Here is an 11,149-nt window from a genome sequence, read left to right as displayed (position 1 = left end):
CGCCCCGGCGGGTGAGCAGACAAGCCTCTCGGGCTGGTGAGTGCCGGTCGGCGCCGGTCCTCTGCGGGAATCTCTCCGCTTTGCCCTGCGCACCCCTGTGGCTGCGCTCTCCTCCGCGGCTCCGAAGCTTCCCCCCTCCGCCACCCGCAGTCTCACCTGCGAAGGGGCATCCTAGTGTGTGGAAACCTTTCCTCCTTCACAGCTCCCTCCCACGGGTGCAGGTCCCGTCCCTATTCTTTTGTCTCTGTTTTTTCTTTTTTCTTTTGCCGTACCCAGGTATGTGGGGAGTTTCTTGCCTTTGGGGAGGTCTGAGGTCTTCTGCCAGCGTTCAGTGGGTGTTCTGTAGGAGTTGTTCCACGCGTAGATGTATTTCTGATACATCTACTGATATCTGTGGGGAGGAAGGTGATCTCCGTGTCTTACTCTTCCGCCATCTTCCTCAACTTCGATAACTTTGTATATTGACTCTTCACCCTGTTAACAGCTTGATTTGACTTAAGAAAAATGGAATGCAAATGCAAAAATGCCTGAGACGAGGAGGAATAATAAAGGGTACAACTGTCTGTTTGAAACTGGGCGGGGGTGGGGGGAGGGTGGAGCACAACAGAACATATAATATACACTAAAAGTCCAAAAAATATATTCAGCCTTAAAAGGAAGGAAATTCTGACATATGCTACAACATGGGTAAACCTGAGGACATCATGTTAAGTGAATAAGCCAGTCACAAATGGATGAACTCCACTTCTATGGGTATCTAAAGTAGTCATATTTGTAGAAACAGAAAGTAGAATGTTTGTCAGAGACTGAGGGGAGGGGTGGTGGGGAGCTGTGGTTTAATGGGAGCAGAGTTCCCATTTTTGCAAGTTAAACACTCTTAGAGTGATGGGGTTATTTATCTTTTTTTTTTTTTAACCTGTGCTTTTAGTGTCATAGCCAAGAATTTATCACCAAACCCAATGTTAGGAAGCTTTTTCCCTAGGTTTTCTTCAACAAGTTTTATAATTTTAACTCTTACATTTAGGTCTTTGACCCATTTTGAGTTGTTTTGTATATGCTATAAGGTAAGGGTCCAACTCCATTCTTTTGCATGTGGATATGCATTTCCCCAACACCATTTGTTGAAAAGATTGTCCTTTCCCCCACTGAATAGTCTTGGCACCCCTGTCAAAAATCAACTGACCATGTATGTCACTGACCACTTTTAACCCTGATAACAGCACATCATTCCTACAATGTGTATAGCACCTGCTGCATGCCCAGCAGTTTGCTAAGTGAAGATGAATAAAACAGTTTCAAGGAGCTCAGAAGCACACAGAGGAGGCCAGAGAGAAACCCAACTAATACAATGAGGCAGCATGTGATATGTGCTCAAATAGAGGCACACCCAAAACCCTGAGGGGCCCAGAGGAAAGCACAGTTAATTCCGGCAAGAGAGACTGGGGAAGTTTTCACAGCACGGGTGGTTTTTCAAACTCTACCTTGGCATAGGGATTGGCTTTCCTCATGCAGAGCTGGGTGGAGGAAAACCGTACAGAAAAAATGAAAGGTACGAGTGTCTCTCATGCCAGCACCTCAGACATGGAGCAGATTTGCAGAGCCAGTGGAGATAGGGATGGTGATAGGGCTTGGGACAGGGAGGGAGGTAAAGAAATGGGGACCTGGGTTTCTACATCTCCTTTCCTCGAGCGGCTTTGCAGGGCTGGCAAAGCAAGATCTGATCCAAAACTCCAGGCCGCTAACTGGTCAAAGCCTCTTAAGTCCCAAATGTTGATTCAGTCCATTTTCCACTGGGGCAGAGCAGAGAGAGCTGGACCCAAGGGTCAAACAGCCCTGGCTGGGATCTCTGTGGTCTGGCGTGGAGCCAGCCAGCAAGCAAGAGACCAGTCAGCTCACAGGGCTCAGAGAAGCCTCAGTGCCAAGCCTAGGCAGCAGCTGAATGAAGAGACCACAGAGTGAGTGCTGTTTCCTCGGCAAGTCAGGAAAGTTTGGAAAGGAAACAGTTCCTAGGCTGGGCCTCTGACCATGGCAGGGTTTTTCTCCATCTTTTCCTTCCGCCATCCTCAGCACGCTGGCTACTTCCTTAACATAACAATATGCCTGCCGTAGCCCCAGGTAACACTTCACACAGCTGATTTCAGAGACATGAAAGGACCTGTTCTTCTCTCATGTCTCTTTTTAAAAGTAAAGAAACTTGTAGACTTTTTAATAATGGCTGGAGAGGGTATGGAGAAGAGGGAACCCGCCTACCCTGCTGGTGGAAATGTAAGTTGGTGCAGCTGCTGTGGAAAACAGTATGGAGGTTCCTCAGAAAACTAAAAATTGGATTACTGTATGATCCAGCAATCTCACTCCGCATATATCCAGACAAAACTATAATTCAAAAAGATCCACACACCCCTGTGTTCATAGCAGCGCTATTCACAATAGCTAAGACATGAAAACAACCTAAATGTCCATCAACAGAGGAATGGATAAAGAAGATGTGGTACACATATATACAGTGGAATACTACTCAGCCATAAAAAGGAATGGAACAATGTCATTTGCAGCAACACGGATACAACTAGAGACTGTTATACTAGGTGAAGTAAGTCAGAAAGACAAATACCATATGATATCACTTATATGTGGAATCTAAAATATGACACAAGTGAACCTATCTATGAAACAGAAACAGAATCACAGACATAGCAAACAGACTTGTGGTTGCCAAGGGAGAGGGGCGTGGGGGAGGGATGGAGTGGGAGGTTGTGGTTAGCAGATGTTAAGCTTTTATATATAGAATGGATAAACAACAAGGTCCTACAGTATAGCACAGGGAACTATATTCAAAATCCCATGATAAACCATAATGGAAAAGAATATTAAAAAAAGAATTTATATATATACATCTCACATATGAATCGCTTTGCTGTACAGCAGAATTTAACACATTGTAAATCAACTATACTTCAATAAAAAAATGTTTATACAATTTTTTAAAAAGTAAAGAAACGTAACCTAGAAGCCCCCTTAGCTTACTACTCAGTGTGATCCTCAGACTGGCAGCATGTGAATCTACCTCCCCTGGGGGCTTGTTAGAAATACAGACCTTCACCCCAACCCAGACCTACAGACTCAGAATCTGCCTTGTAGCAAAATCCCAGGTGATTCACATGGGCAATCAAGCTTCAGAAATGTCTCCGCCGCTGAGTTCCCATCCTTGGCCAGAACTGCATCACACACTCAAACTGAAACCAATTACTGGCAGGCAGACTAGAATTACCATTATTGGCTTAGGTTAATCAAAATTCACCCCAGGGACTTCCCTAGAAGTCCAGTGGTTAAGACTCCATGCTTCCATTGCAGGGGGTATAGGTTTGATCCCTGGTGGGGGAACTAAGATCCCCCATGCCACGAGGCAAGGCAAAAAAAAAAAAAAAAATTCACCCCCAGGGGCTGAGGAGGAAGTCTAGTTTTCCTTGAAGCTGGATACCTGAACAACATCAAGACTCTATCAGTAAGAAAGAAGAGATTGGGGGAAAGTTTTTGGTAGGCAGCTAACAAAGCGTATCCCAGGGAGACAGACAGATAAGCAGGTAAATTATAAAACAGTGTGATAAGTACTAAGATTGAGATATTAAATGTGCTGTTAGAGCCCAGAGGAAAAAAAGTCAACTGCTTTGGGATGTTGAAGAAAACTTCACAGAATAGGTGACACCTGAGGAGGGTTGTTAAGGACGAATAAGAGCTTTCCTGCAGATACCAGGGTGAAGGATATTCCAAGCAAAAGGAATAGCATGTGCAAAGACCAAATGTGTTGCAGCATATTTCTCTTCTGCAACTCTGTGAATTCCTCCTGAATTCATCACTAAAAGCTCTGGATCATGGGATGTGTTGGGAGAGAGAAGATGCACCAGAAGATATGGCTGGAGAAAGCAGACAGAGCTGGGAGTTATGCTCTAACATTCTTCAGAAGAACAAGACTTTCTTTAGTCCCAAAGGATCCACTCATCCCCTCTTACTTAGGAATTTTTCCCAGGAATGTTAACTCTCTCACACAGATTAAGCCACTTAAACCCTCTGTCCTGGGTGTTCAAATCAAGGGAAACATAAAACGGAGGACACAAAAATACCTCCATCCACTGGCCAGGTCTGAGGTTGACTCTTAGATGCTGCTTAACTAGGATAAAAAGTGAAAACACTGTACGTCAAAGACAACGTTCCTGACTGTCAGCTGCTTCTCTTCTGTCCCTGCAGGCAACAGGCAGCTGGAGAATTCATAAGATTGGGAGCCTTGATATGGAATTAATTATTCCCCTCTTCAAAAATGACGTTGAATTAGGTGGAAAGGTACGAGGAATGGGGCCTTTTATATCCTTTAATGATATTCTGAGCACTTAAACTAAGTCTTTAATTATGATTCCAGAAATTGACTATCCCCCAAAATGGCCCACCTCTATCAAGGCTGGGGCTATATTTAGAAATATACCAGTTTAAGAAATATCTAAAATAATTTAGAACTGTTTTTCACTGAAACTGCTCAATCTAACAGACCAGGGATTGTCAAACTCTGCTGCCAAGGAACAGGGGTGCCTACCACATCCCTAAATCAAACAATGGCCAGCTCTTCCTGATTCACAGAAATTCATGGAGAGAATATTTAGGTTTTTTCCTAAAAATTATTTTCTCATACACTTCTCCTGGGTTATTACTTATCTATAAGGATTCTGCAGCAAAATATATATTTGGTATTTTTAAATCTAACATTTAAAATGCTCATGGCATCCTGTAAATAGCCTCCTGATTTCCAGATGCTGCCTCACCAGAACACATTTGGGACTCATGTATAACCATCAACCAACTAAAGAATCTTCCCTGAGAGAATCATCTAAACACAATCTATTTGCAATATGTGGATACACAGTAATGTGTATGAATGTGTATGAAACTATAAACATGATTATTTTTCACACTAGTAGAATTTTTCTTCTTTGGTGGGCTATATTCCAGGTCCTTACATTTTTCTTCCAACAAATGTAGCAAGTAAATTCCAAGTCAGCTTAAAAAGCATATTATAAGTGGGTATGGGGAATTAATATGGAACAAAATGTCAGTGATTTTGTCAGTCACATCATACACATTATCTCATTCAGTCTTCAAAACAACATATAAAGTAGATAATATTTTTCTCATTTTTCTTATAAGGAAAAGTTTCAGGGAGGGTGTCGTGCTCAAGATTATATGACCCAATGAGCGGTGAACCAGGGTTTGAACCAAAGTCTTTGACTTCACACTGCCTATTCATATTGAGTAGGGAACGTTCTGCATATACCAGCTCACCATTACAAAGTCTATTTGAAAAGGTTACGCAGTCTATTTGAAAAGGTTTTCAGTGCAACTTTAGTCCATCGAGCTAAAATAGCTATTTGAAAAACATTCTGCTAGATGATGGGATGCAAAGACAATGAAGACACAGCCCTCTCAGGCCTGGAGGAGCCCACAGTCTGAGGCAGGAAGGCAGAAGCCATAAGGCAGAATGTGAAAATGCTATTCAGAGGCACAAGATGTTCATCCGCCAGCAATGCTCTCCCACGTTCACACCCTGGTGAGCTCCCAGCTCTTCTAAAACCCAGGACCGCCTACTCTAAGAAGCCAACCAGAAACCCCCTCTGCCACTTTCTCTTCTGCTTCTGTTGCACCTTACACAATCCCCTCATCAAACTATTAACTCTATGCATTACATGTCTGTCTTCCCCACTAGGCTTTGATTTGTTTCAAGAAATAAGGGTTATCTGGCTATCACCTCACTCAGTTTTTTGGAGACCAGAGTTAGTCAGCTAATCTGGATCATGTGATCCTACCCAAACATTAGGTTCATTGAGAAAAGATATTCCTCCCACAGCAAGAAAGAGGGTTCCTAGGTCAAGGGCACACTCAAAGCTTATCTGTCCTACTAGAACCTCTAAACAAGATCTCAGGGTCCACTTACAGAAGCACGTGAAGTGAGCACCTCAATGAGATAGCTCATTTTTTATCTCTGAATATTCTATATTCCTAACACACTACCTGGTACATAGCAGATGCTTGATATGTGAATAATAGATGAATGATTGAATGAAAAAACAGAATCTTCCATATTGAATATGTACTTAGGAGATGGATTATATGGGATACTAGAGGCTTTTCTCATTTGAAAAGAACATTCTGTTAGTGTGTTTTCCAAAGGTATTATTTAAGCTCAAATTCAAATTAAAAATTGGAACATATTAACTCACATTGGAACTTGGAAACTGGCTCAGAAATTATGCTACAGGGGCAATTCCCTCCTTGTTTTAAAGCCTTGCTTCTGGACTTCCTAACGCTTCCTTTGTTTCTGGCATTCTACAGGGGCGCTCACAGGATTGCTGAGTATGCCAGCAAGGAATCCATTCCCAGCAAGGATCCATTAAGTCTTTGGGTCCAACTCAAGACTCAGTTCTCAGCATCCTCTAGGATGTTACACCACAGTTCTCACTACTTTGCACTAACTTGTTCATCTTCTGTAGTGTTAAAAAGACCATGGAGCTTGTCTTCTTAGGTATCTAGAAAGCTCCTTAAAAGCTAAACCTGGGCTTCCCTGGTGGCTCAGTGGTTGAGAGTCCACCTGCCGATGCAGGGGACACGGGTTCGTACCCCGGTCCGGGAAGATCCCACATGCCGCCGAGCGGCTGGGCCCGTGAGCCATGGCCGCTGTCGGGAGCCTGTGCTCCGCAACGGGACAGGCCACAACAGTGAGAGACCCGCATACGGCCAAAAAAAAAAAAAAAAAAAAAAAAAAGCTAAACCTGTCTTCCACTTGTTTTGAATCCACTATTAGCAAATGTGTGCTAACACCAGCCACAGAAAATAGCAAATACTCAATAAACATTTGTTGAATGAATGGCTGGGAATGTCTCACATTTTTATGGCAAATTCTTACTTATCAAAGAACATCAATGTACCTAATGTCATTTGAGCTTTAGATTAAGGAGGTACACAGGTTGATACTCCACTTTATAGATGAAGAAGCAGAAACACATAAAAATGATTTGTTCAGAAAAAAAGAAAAACAGGACTGAATTTCAGATAAACAATAAATAAATTTTAGTATAAATATGAGACCATTGCCAAAATGCATGGGACTTAATAATACTAAAAAATTGTTCATTATATTTACCAGAAATTAAAATTTAACTATGTCTTGTGTTTTCTCTGGCAAGCCTAGACCAATGCAGTTTGTTGGTGGCAAAAGGCAAAAGGAAATCATTTCATCATGATCAAATCGCTGAAATGCCCACATTAGTCTATAATTAAACCGAAAACAAAACGATGAAAATCAAGAGATGCCTGAGTTGAAACGTTATCAATATGGGCAATGAAATTTTGTCACAATTCCCAAGCTCTTTAGGAAGAGGGCAATTTAGCCTAAAGTAACTACCGTAAAATATTTCATGAGATATTTTAGATGTAGTGAGGGTTCTATCTTGTACCTAAGATGGAATTTGGGCAACTCTGGCAAAATTGCAGAGCCAGCCCCCAAAGAATTCTATTTGCTGAAAGACCTAAGAGCCCCAGGCAGAGGGATACCAAGTTTTTATTATTTGCCTACTCTGTGGTGACACAGAGATGAACAAGACAGGTATGGCCTCTGCCTTCCCAGAGCAGAGAGCCTAACTGTAGAAAATTCCCCTTAAGGGGCCAAAGAGGCTAGAAACATCCCATTTGGCCAAGTAATCCATCCTCAGAAACTGAGAACAGCTATGTAGATTACAGCAGTATTTGTCCTACAAACTCTCCCATGTTCATCTTCCTGGACTGCGTCCCAGAAAGAGAGAGGACTACAAGGAATATGAAAGAGCTGTTTCCCTACAGCTTCTGTAAAGCACAGAGAGTACAAGTAGCCCTGCGTTCCACCAAGACTCACAGAGTGTAATATGGGCTGGAAGAGGGCATCCTCCCTTCCCTCCCTGCACATCTGTAACAGGCTTTGACACAGAAGAGAAGAGGGCATGGCAAACTTAGGAGGAGGCTCATTCAGGAACACACATGTGAAACCCCCAGAAACACCCAAACATACTTTGGGAGGAATCTGCAAGGGTGGGAGGTTCTCTGTTAGCAGGTTAGGACAGGAGATGATGAAAAACTGAGATGACCCCCCCTGAGTGCCACTGGCTGATGAGCCTTGGGAGTCCTGGGCTACATGAGGCAGCTGATTACACTCAATTGTCAACCATTAAATTCTGGAATATCACCATGCCCAGTTTCAACCAGGTCAAAACCACGTGGCAGCATATCTGGGCTTCTTTATTAATTTTATCTTTCCAAATTTACCTCTACTGATTTAAATCGTTTAAAGCGGTTAAAACATTTTTCATCATTCTAATACATATAATTTTTACTCAACTCTTTAAATACCTTGGCAGGCACATTAAAGGACAAGATAAAATATTAAAAATTTCCAAGATAAGACAATCTTCTAGTTCATAAAAACTATATTGCAACAGCCCTTACAGAGAAATATAATACAAGGGACTTGGGAATTAAATGTAACTAATCCTATCCTAGGGTTCATCTAATGAGCTGCTCAAGACTTCATGTTTTCCTTTGCCACTGGCACATCTGCCGGGTGATTAAAGATGCTTTTTTGAGAAGCAGAACAGGTGCAATAGTTAAGACTTTCCACAGGAAGAGACAAACATAAAAAAAACCCAGGGTGGAGCACAATCCACTTGCTAGTGTTTTACAGGGGAAATTTTTTTATAACAAAAAAGAATTTGTTAATTTACCCTAAATTTATATACAGTACTATGCAAAAACACGAAGAGTCATTTTTCTCATCTTTAAAGAGAGGCTAATAACTATTATAGATTTCTTAATTAGGGCAACATTCTAGTTCCACTCATTCCTTTTTGCTTATTTATTTCATTTCATTCTATTTCTTTCTATAGATGTCTCCAAGAATATTCACTGGCTTTTCTAGCTCAGCTTACTCTCAGGGGTAAAGTAATCAAGGTCCTAGTAAAATATACTTTCCCATATTGACACATTTTTTGGTAATTTTATCTCTTAATTTAAGAAGTGCCTCAACTGAGTTTCCAAATATGACCCACCCACCCACTCTCTAATTTTCCTTATCTTTCAGAAGCCATAGCTCATGGATGGTTGAACCTAAGATCTGTCCTACCTTCTGGAACAACGTTTCTCTCTTCCATTTTCCATCAGCCACAATCCCTCTGAAGCCCCTCTGCCTTTTATAATCTACATGTATGATGTCACACCACACACCCCCATTCTAATTTTCTCCTCAGACTTTCTCTTGGCAAATGCCTCAGTAAGTTTATGTTTAAAAGAGGTCCACCATTCTGCTATGAAACTAGCATCTATTAAAAAAAATTAACAGCATTTCATCAAATAAAAACCAAAAAGAGTATTAAAATACAAATGTGTGTCGATCCATGTACTGATGCATGATTCCTATTGTAACTGAAGTAAGTTGTGATAAATAAAAGATGCATGGTATACTCCCTAGAGCAAGCACTAAATGCAAAGAAATATACCTAAAAAGCCAACAGATGAATTAAAATTTTACTAAAAACATTTCATGTGCAAAAAAGAAGACAGGAAAGGAGTTACAGAGGAACAAAAAGAGATGATGTAGGTTGAAAACAAATGGCAAAATGGTAGACCTAAATTCAACTGCATCATTAATTACACTGAATGTAACAGACTAATAAACACTCTGATCAAAAGATACAGATATTCAGACTATATAAAAAGCAACACTCAGCTGTATGCTGTCTATCACAGAAGCATTTAAAATACAAAGGTTAAAAAAATTGAAAGTAAAATGATGAAAAAGACATATCATGCAAACAGTAAGCATAAGAAAGATGAAGAGACTCTATTAATACCAGACAAGATGGACTTTAAGACAAGGAAACTTTCCAGAGACAGGAAAAAGTTAAGATATAACAATCATATGTGTATGACACCTAATAAAAGAGCTGCATAATACATAAAGCTAAAGTTGTCTAAACTGAAATAGACAACAGTCAGAGCCAAGTTTTCACACTCCTTTCCCAGTAATTGATAGAACAAGCAGACATAAAATCAGTAAAAATATAGAAAACTTGAACAAAACTACCAACCAATGTGACCAAATTGACATTTATTGATGCTCCACCTAACAATAGCAGTATTTTCAAGTGCATGTGAAACATTCACCAAGATAGACCACATGCCGGGACAGAAAAATAATCTCAGTAAATATAAAAATATTGAACTCACATAGCATGTGTCTTATGACCCACAACAGAAAAAAATTAGAACTTAATAACAAAAATATATCTGGACTATATCCATATATTTGGAAATTAAGCAATACACTTCTAAATAACCCAAAGTTCAGAGAAATAAATCACAAAACAAATTAGAAGATATTCAGAGCCAAATTAAATTGAAAACACAAGATATCAAAACTTACAGGATTTAGCTAAAGAAGTGCTTATAGGAAAATTTAAAGTTTCCAATGTTTATAAAAGAAATGAAAAAAAGCCTAAAATCAGATTATCTAAAATTCCCCTTTTATTTTTTTATTTCTATTTTTTTTAAATTCCCCTTTTAAAAGCTAAAAAAAGAATCAGTAATGCACAAAATAAGTAAAAGAAAGGAAATAATATCAGAAAGTTAAAAATAAAAATTAAACAATAGATAAAAATCAATAAAACTAAAATAAAGTTCTTTGAAAAGATTAATGAAATTGATATACATCTACCCATACTGATCAAGAATAAAAGAGAAAAGAAACAAATTACCGATATCAGGAATGAAAGAGAGGACTTTACAGAACCTACAGAAATTAAAAGGATGATCGGAAATATTATTAATAACTTTATGGGCATTCTTCGTTTCTGCCAAGGCCTGAAACGCTGCTTGCTCTGCCAAGACTAGAACTTCCTCCTCTTCAACTAGCACTCCAGACAACCTCCAAGGACCAGCACTTCTGAAACAGGTCTTGGTGCCCTGACTGGCTGTCAGGACTGAGCCTCAGAGGTGGGAGAGCCAAGTTCAGGACACTGGATCACCAGAGGCCTCCTGGTCCCACGTAATATCAATCAGTGAGAGCTCTCCCAGAGATATTCAACTC

Source organism: Physeter macrocephalus, chromosome 13 (genome assembly GCF_002837175.3).
Source record: "Physeter macrocephalus isolate SW-GA chromosome 13, ASM283717v5, whole genome shotgun sequence".
NCBI lineage: Eukaryota > Metazoa > Chordata > Mammalia > Artiodactyla > Physeteridae > Physeter > Physeter macrocephalus.
This window is presented reverse-complemented; position numbering follows the sequence as displayed.